The sequence below is a fragment of the Corapipo altera genome, unplaced genomic scaffold, assembly GCF_003945725.1.
Source record: "Corapipo altera isolate COAL_440 unplaced genomic scaffold, ASM394572v1 169, whole genome shotgun sequence".
NCBI classification, from domain to species: Eukaryota; Metazoa; Chordata; class Aves; order Passeriformes; family Pipridae; genus Corapipo; species Corapipo altera.
The window spans coordinates 2,064,315-2,073,300 of NW_020884946.1; the positions used below are offsets into that span (position 1 = coordinate 2,064,315).

At 45.1% G+C, this 8,986-nt stretch overlaps 1 long non-coding RNA gene across 1 annotated transcript; it reads right to left on the reverse strand.

Moving 5' to 3' along the window:
* Window positions 1–6,351: 6,351 nt before the first annotated feature.
* Window positions 6,352–6,782, reverse strand: LOC113956283. The gene is made up of 2 exons (XR_003530794.1): window positions 6,686–6,782; window positions 6,352–6,530 (listed from the first exon to the last, which is right to left on the reverse strand). It is a non-coding gene; the product is annotated as an uncharacterized LOC113956283 (long non-coding RNA).
* Between the last annotated feature and the right edge of the window lie 2,204 nt (window positions 6,783–8,986).

Below are 8,986 nucleotides of genomic sequence, written 5' to 3' on the forward strand. Positions count from 1 at the left end.
TCTTCTCTTCTCTTCTCTTCTCTTCTCTTCTCTTCTCTTCTCTTCTCCTCTTCTCACTGCTCTGGTTCATTGATCCTCCTGACCCGCAGACCACAGACTGCCACCACTTTGAGACCCACAGGACCCCAAAGGACAAGATATTCAGGTTTGGAGGTTTAGCATTTCCCTCCTGTCAGCTGTAAAATGAAGATTCTAACAAAAGCCCCCCTGCATAGCACATCCCTTGGATGGAGAAGCCAGTGGGAGCCCTCGGGCAGCTCCCAAATTCCCTCTTGGACTCCACAACATCAGGAGAGGAAGCAGTGAGTGCAACAACAATCCACACCACCCCTCCCACAGATCAACCCAGCTGGACTCCAGAGCAGCACATCCACATGCATGTGGTGGTGTTTAACCTCCCAGCACTGAAATAGAGGAATTATTTATTAAGATGCTTCTCTTCATCGTGCTGCATTCTTGCCATGTCTGGATGCTCTCCCCTCACACAGAACCATTTTAGAGCATGAAGGAGAAAAGCATCAAGAAAAGCACATCTTTGCAGGAAGATTTCTAAGCTATTTATCTCCCGGGGGGCTAAAAAAAGTGGAGATACTTTGTATCTGGGAACTCTTAAATTCATATTTATACGCATTTCCCCTGGGGCAGGATTTATTGTTAAGTAACAATAGGGGAACAGCATGATTTCAGCAAAGACATTTGGGCTAGTGAATGTTGGAGTGAATTCTGTTTTAGTGTTACTATTCAAAGTCAGAGCTGCTTTTAAATTGCTTTAAAAGTACATCCTGAGCAGAAATGTCCCAGCCCAGGCGCTGCTTCTCAGTGGCACCAGTGCCAGTATGTCTTGCTTTGCTGAGACCAAAGGGCTGCACGATCTAGGCCCTTAAAATTTCCATTCTAGTAATAAAAAAAATCTGACACAGAAGGAAAATATAGTATCTGAGGGCTTAGAGCCTTTCAAAATCCCATGTAACAGCTGGGCATTTGAAGAGATCTTCTCCTTTCTGCTTTTCCTAGGGGGTTAAACACTAACCTGGTGTGGGATGATGCTGGTTGATGCCCCTCTAGGGATGCAGGCCTTCCTGTGGATCCCACCCCACTGGCAGTGGGGCATGATGCCTGCTTTAATTCATGTGGTGAGCTGACAAAGCTGTCTGCCCTCACCACCATTTCATTAATGATGAGGAACCTCCCTTGTCACTTCAGTGGACTTGTTTTACATGTCATCTTCCAGCAGTTGCTTCTGCAAACATGGCAGATGCCTCCTCTTCTCCCTCTCCCTCCATCTGCTGCTCAAGGTCTTTGCAGACCAGTGCTGAGGTCCCCATGGGCTCCTGCCTGTTCCCCACAACACCAGGATTTGTACCCTTAATTCTCAGAGTTGTCCCAACTCCCCTGTATAAGTGACATTTGTGTCACAGCCTGCAGCAAAGCCCTGCTGTAGCTCCATGCACATCCCTGCTCTTGAGTAATCCAGTCTTTCTTTCCACTGGAAAAATATTTCCCAGGTAAATTTCGATGTTTATTTAAAGAGTTAAATCTTCATGTGCCCCTAGTATAGGATAAGGGACAGGGAAACCTGACCAGGCAGGTACCAATTTATCCCAAGCCTTGTCCTTTCTGTGCTACCCCAGGGGAGACCTGCTCAAGGCACAGCGTCATGGAGATCTGTGCTGAGAACATTTCCTTCCTACTCCCACGAAGAAGAGCTTTAAGGTTTTAGGGATCACGGCAGTGCCCCAACAACCACGAGCCCTCTCGGGCGAGCAGCTGGAGACTTTTATCCCGGAAAAGTCCACAGGAAAACCAGCGAAGAAGCCCAAAGCAGGAGTTTAGCAGTCACAGCTCTACTCTTTGCACGCTGCCCTTCGGTTGCTTCCCCATCTGCAGCCCATCCAGCAATGGCCTCCTGTCCCAGCTGCGGCTGCTCCGGCCACCGCTCGGGTACACGAGGCAGCTTGAGCTGCTGTCCGAGTGCCAGAGGGAACGTCTAATAGGGTATTGTTTGTGTGTGTTCCTGAGATGGAAGTGATTAACATAAAATACGTAAAAGGATCATGTCAGGAATTCTCTCCAGATCGGCACGGTTAGCGAGCCGCTCTGTTTCGCATTACGGGAATTACAGTATGTTCTGTGACTGCTCCGGGTTGGACACAGATTTGGGTCTCTTTCCCCAGTGTTTACAAACACGGATGGGAGCTGAGCGAAAAATGCAGCCAACTGCTCATGTATTTATGGACCTCTGTCCCATCAACACACACACACACATAAGGATATTTATGTTGCCTTCATATCACGTCAGATACCGGAATGTCCTTAAATAACCCCTCAGGGGCAAGTGGCTCATCCACATTTCAGATTCAGGCAAACAACCTTCAGAATTCCTGGCAACTCTTCTTGCTCTCGAGTGATAGACTCTTCATCAAGAGCCTGGAAATGTTGTTCCTTTGGGCTTGAAATTAATTCAGCACCTAAAATACGTGGGAAAGAGCCGCGCTGAGCTGGTGGGAGATTCAAACAGTCCCAGGCACTGGAGCCAAGGAAGCTGCTAAAACATAAGGTAACGTTCAGGCTCGGATCTCCAAAGTGTGATCTGTTTGTCAGCACAGTTGCATTGATTCCTGCCTCGTGATCCTCTCACATGAAACAGCCAGGAATGTCTCCCTCCCTCTCCATGCAGTGGAATTGGGTTTAGTGGAGAACCACTAAAATAAAGGAAGGAGGGGGAGGGAGAGGGAAAGAAAAACAAAACAAAGCCAAAACCCCAAAAAGTTCTATTGTGAAAGTGTCAGAGTAACTGTCCAGGGCCTAATTTTACCCAGGGTGTAGCTTTATTGACATCGTTGTGAAAAGGCCTGATTTGCCCCTGAGTTACAGCAATTTTAAGCTGAGGCTTCTGGGAGAGTTGCAGTGATGTAGAAGTGATGTTGCAGATGAGATATCAGCCTGGTGCGCGACTCCACCAACATCAGTGGGCTACCATCGAGCTTCATCTTTTGCACTGGAGGTTCTGTGGAATGGTAACCAAAGTGCACAAAGCATGACCCTTGTTGGGTGGTTTACCTTTGCCCAGTTTGTGTTTGGACAGGCAGAGCAGCTCACTGCTTCAAAAGCACCAGCCAGACCCAGTACTCGGTGGACCTGCAGATGACCCTCATATCTACATGCAGGGGAGATTTTTGGAGCAAGCCCCATGCTCCCATTTTCCTCTCCCTTGACCAGACCGGCACATTTTGGAGATAAAGTGATGTTATTCATTATGAAACCTTGTCTTTCATGTTTCTCTCTGCTTCTATCTCTTCTCTTAATCCTGTAAACTTGCCTTCAGTTTGTCCAACTTTGACTTTCACATGGGACCTTCTCCTTTTCCACTTCTACCACTCTACAAAAATCCAGCTGGCATCTCTCTTCTGCTCAACATTCCAGCCTTGTTCTCTACTCCAAGAATGGTTCAGAGATTTCACTCCTCCACTGATCAAGATGACTAAACCAACATGTCTTCATCTTTCTTTCCATGTTTCTCCACTTCTTTCTCTGTTAAATGCTGAGGATATCATAGCCAGTACTGCTTCCACTCCTGTCCATGTTGTGCATCATCTTTATCCTGATAATCTCTTTGCCCCTTCATCCAAGGCATGGTCAATTCTTGTAGACTTTCTGCAGAACATCTCTAACACAGTGGAATTCTACCATTCCCACAGCTAAAGCTGTCATCCAGGATCTCACATTTTGTCTTGCTTTTTGCAATACCTTCTCCTCTGGTCTTCATAAGAAGCTCTCCATAGCTTAAAAAAGTTATTGTCTAATTCTCTTTAAACCTCTCCTTTTGTCCTGTGGCCAGTATCATCCTACTATTTACCTGTTGTCTTCTGTCACCTCTTGACTGAATAAGGTGAGTCCTCTTGTTCATCCCTTCTGCAGTGCCCATCACAACTGGCCCAATGACCGTCATAACACAAGTAGACAACAATAATTTAGTAAAATCTGTAGCGATTTCCGTGACAAGGATGGGAATTAAAAAATCTGTTCATCTGCAACCAGCTAAGCGAAACACAAGGATGCTGGAAGGGATCCTGATTGCTCCTAAACTCACAGTAAATCCCTCCCCAACTTCCACAGTGATTTCATCCCTCTAAGTCAAAGGGCTCTGCATCTCACTTACTTTCCCTCTTACTATTTATTTTATAATTGACTCTCTGAACTTCTGCCTGAATTGGAGCCAAAGCTAAGAGTGACCTAATTCCAGCAGCACTTCTAGGATGGGAAGGCCTAGACCTTCCCACTGCAGTCTCCACATCGACTTTAGACTGATATTTAGACAGTTAAAGAGAGCCTGTGATGTGTCCAGACCAATATCCCCATCCTTGGGAGAGTGGTAGCATAGGACAAGGGCCTTCTTCATTGCTGGTGTCCAGGAGACCCAGCATTGCCCACCAGTTCCCACAGTAATGGATAAAATGCCCTCACATGTGTAAATAACAGCATTTTTTAAAGTCTTCTTATTCAGCAACAAATAAAATACAGCCTGGTCTTCTACTTTTGACTAAGCTAAACTTGGGTATGAGTTCACTGCTGCCTTTCTGGTCTGGGAAGGAAATAGAGAAGAAACCTCCATGATGAAATGAAGAAAAGATAGAGCTTCTGCTTGTGTGGATTTTAGGTTCACCTGGATTTTGAAATAGCTAAGACAAGAGCTAAATCTTCTTAAATCCATCAATATGGATGGCTCCACCTTGGTAATCTGTAATGGTTTCTCTGCTTGGAGAGTATCAACAACACTGGGAATAAGGAGATAAAGACACAAATTTTAGATGATCTAATCCCAGTACTCAGTCATTTTGCAGAACTCTCTCTCACTGTCCCAGCAAGACTTACAGAAAATAACATGGGCTGTAGAGCTGGAGGCTGTGTACCCATTTGAGAAGGCAGTTGGGCTGAAAAAAAAAAAAGGACATGCTTGCTTGAAAAATCTTTCTTTTGTAGGAAATTGTTTTAATGCATATGAAAAAAACCCCAAAACCACAAGTGAAACCCTGCAGCACACAGTGCATCTTTAGGTGCCATGTTCCTTTTTTACAGTGGAGATGAGCGAGGCTTCTGCTGGAGGAAAGCAGGTCTGCAGAGAATTAACAGGCACTAGCTCAAGATATGTCCCCTGTAAACCAGAAGAGAGGAGATACTGTGGTGTTGGTGAAAGGGAAGGGTTCTTGAATGGTCCAGCCAGATTGTGGGAGTCAGTCATGAACATTTACAGCGGCTCTGGATGTGACCCAAAGCCATTTTTTGGCTCCTTTCCGAAGTTAAGCACTTCTGATAAGTCTGAGGAAAGGTCAGGTGAGATTTTATCTAAGGCTCAGATGCTGTTTAGGACACAAAGGGTCTGATCCTCACCTGCTGGAAATGGGAGTAAGGCCACTGACTCACACAGCTCCCACTTCTGGGAACGCGGCCCGAAATTACTCATTTTAGTCCAGGACTGTTGGCAAAACACGGCATTCACCCCCAAACTGAGAGGGAGCTGCTACCATTCAGCCAGTTTCCAGCACGGAGTACTTTGGCCCCATCACACGCTGCTAATCTCTTCAATGATTTATGTGCTCTTTTAAGTTTTAATTCTCCCTCTGTCATGAACCTTCCTCACTAGTAAGTTGACAGTTTAAATTAGTGTTTAGACATGGCTTTCATAATGTCAGCTTTTGTTTTGTCTCAGTCATCTGTTGGAATTCCTTCCATTGTATCTGAAGTGACTCATGACAATAAATGACTTCTTTTCTTCTTTTGTTCTTAATCGGGGAAGAATGGAACGAACCATGCAATATTTGTAAAAGAGCAGTCTTAATTAGTCCTCAGCTGTAGCTAAAGATGCTTGTCTTGTCTCTTTAGCATATTAATGCAGGAAGCCATGCGTTCACGTGGGCAATTGCCATGTTCCTGAAAAGCCTCCTTACAAGCCAAATTCTCCAGCGTAAAGGTATTCCCCGGCCCCGCTTCTGGCTGAGCTCTGCCAAATGAGGAGCCTGTGCCCCGGGGGCTTTGTGTGAGGTTGCTCAGGCCTGTGAGGAGAAAAACGGGCACACTTTTGAGTGACTCATCTCAAGGATTGGGTTTCTTTTTTTTTTTGTTTTGTACCTCTTAAAGGTATAAACTCTCCAAGCTGAAAGCTGGAACTTCGTCTCTCTCTCAAACCTCACAGCTGCTGCCTGTGCTGTTTCTCTGCTCTCAAGGGGCTGATGTTTGCTGATGATGGGCCTCAAAACCTTCTTTGCAAGGTTTAAGTGGCTCAAATACCCGAGTGCTAATGAAAGGTTTGGGTGGGAATGTGTGATTAATTTGCGCAAAATGAATAGTGACATCTTTTAGGGACAAAACATGTTTTTGTGCAGAAATGCAAAAGGCTGCATCTTGTACTGCCAGAAAAAAAGTTGCTGTGCCCATGTCATCTTTAATACACTCCAGGAGCTTGAGAATGGCAACAGTTTTCTTCTTCATCTTCTTCTGTTTTCCCTTTGTCATTTGGGAGATGAAAATTGATCCTGTAAGAAAGTGTGGGAAAATGGTGTTGCCAGCTCAGCTCCCCTTCTGCTGAGTGCTCTCCTAGTCCATGTAGGGCCATGCTCACGATGCCAAGTTATGTGGTAACTGTAACACACAGCTAAATAAAGGTTTAGGTTTAGAGCCGATTTCTTACTGATTGTGTTTTGAGGAAGGGCTACGTCGTGGGTCTGGAGATGTGTTTGTAGCTGTCGTTGAATTGCAGGCAGTAAGTCTCCTTTCCCTTAGACCTGGCTTGCCCAGTGGTCTGGGAATATGGCTTGCACCCTTGTGTTACTGGTAAGGGGTTAGGCTCCCATTTGACGACATATTTCCCACCTATCTGTCTTTCTCTCCACTGTCATGTCTAATTCTGACATAATAAAGCAGCTGGGAAACACCCCTTAGAACCTGCTGAGTTGCTTCCTATTTTAGGTTTTTAAAGAAGATGCTACCACAGGGCAAAGCACAACTGCAGAGGGTCAGAGGGAGGTGTTTAACAGTCTGGAGAGCCAAAAGAGGTCATCAGGGACCAATTTTCTCAAGATCCTCCCTCCTCCAGAAGACAATTGTGTTTTGCGAGTTCTGATCCAAAGAAAGGAAGGAAAAATGAAGCACGGATGAACAAGGCTGTGATGAGAACACTGGTAAAAGCTGGGCTTGAGATGCTGTTTGTGCATAACAACAGCCTTGCTGGACCTAGAAACATATGAATAACACTAAGAATTCTTCTGTGCCAGTACACGGTGCTCTTTATTTTAATGGTCTGTTTAAATATACATACAGCTATTTTTCTCTTGCCCAGACCTTGTAACAAAACCAAATGTCTTAATGAACACAGGGAGAAAGCAAGCAGCTGGAGAAAGACATTAAAATGTACAAACCCAGCAAAGTCCTGGGGAAATCATTGCGACTTTATTCAAAGTAGTTTCAAAAGTAAGCTGTTCCTCTGGAACTGGGCTGAAATAAGCTCTGTGCTGCTTTCCCTCTGTGCTCCAAAGCAATCCATGTTCCCTGTCAGGGTTGTGGTCTTGTATAGTCTCCAAAAATATTCACACAATTTATGGTGAGCTCGGCTGGATTGTACTGTCACCAGGTTCATAACGACCATGGTCTCCTCTCCAGCTCTGCCCCTCCAACTCTTGCTGAGGATTTGGCAAATCAGTATTAGGGCAGTGAAGGTTCTCTGGGAGAGTTGGTATCATTTACTGGCCTAATTGGTAAAACTGAGGAAAACAGATCATGTCTGGGACACAAGCCTTTCTGCAGGTGCCGTAAAGTTTTAGGCAAGTGCCCAAACCTTGGAAGTCTGGGTTTTTGCAGTCACAGATATTCTGGAAGTATAATGTCATGCTTCAGAGCAGACTTTGGACAACAACTTTATTTCTAATATACAGAGATCATCTGGTATCTGTCCATCTAACATCTCACAGCAAATTTCAAAGGAAATTGTAAAATTGCAATGGCAAGGCCAGGGTGTGAGAGTGTAGGGTGGGTTCTTTCTCTATAAATGAACTATCACATCTTTATTGACTCCAAAGAAGTATTTTCTACTTTCACAACCTTGCAGATTTCTGTGTGGTGGTGTGTGCTTGCTCTTCCCTAAAGCAGGAGTTGTCAAAGGACAGAAGTTCACTAATATTGCTTTTTCGTATAGCTTCATCAAACGTGTTCTTAGCTTGTCATCAGCTGAGGTTGACTTTTCCTTCCATCTGTGTTTACACTGGATTGAGACGAGCGGGCCCTGACCATGATCAAAGCATCAGGGTGATTGTAGCATAGAGGTGGCTTATGCTTCTGCAGGAAAAGCTGTCCAAAGGGTTTATCAGTTTGGCACAGCCCTAATGTGGCTGGGATTTGGCAGAAAACCTGGCAGATTTGGATGCCTTTGAAATGCAGGGGAAGATGGGGCTGATCATGTGTAAAGACTTCCAACCCCTCCTGGAAAACCAGATAGTTTTGTAAGGGCCTCTTAACCAGCACTTCATTACAGCTTTCCCATTGGCCTCAAACTCAATGTTAACCTTGGCCCTGGCGCAGAGAATATTGACTTTCAGGGTCAATAAATCTTAATATGGATCAAACTGGAAGTCATGTTTGCTTAGTTCGTAACTCCTTTCCAGTGCAATTACTCTTTGCACAATGCAAGGACATTCTGCACATTTTTCCTCTTCTTCGCCATTTTGAGGCGCATTACTCTTCCAACCGGAGCCCGGGGTTTCCAAGGCTCGGCTTTTCTCTCCCAAGTTTTCTGTCACAGCCACTTTGATTTTCATGTTATTTATCTCCTTCTACAAAAGGCAAGCATAATCTATTTTTTTTCTTTCTTTTTTTTTTTTTTTTTTTTTTTTTTGCAGCTACGTCCCAGCGCGGATCCGCGTCAGACGACTGCCTCCTGGCGTAGCCGGCCGCCTCGCCACCTCCTGCGTCCAGGAACGGCACGGGGCTCTGCGTGGGA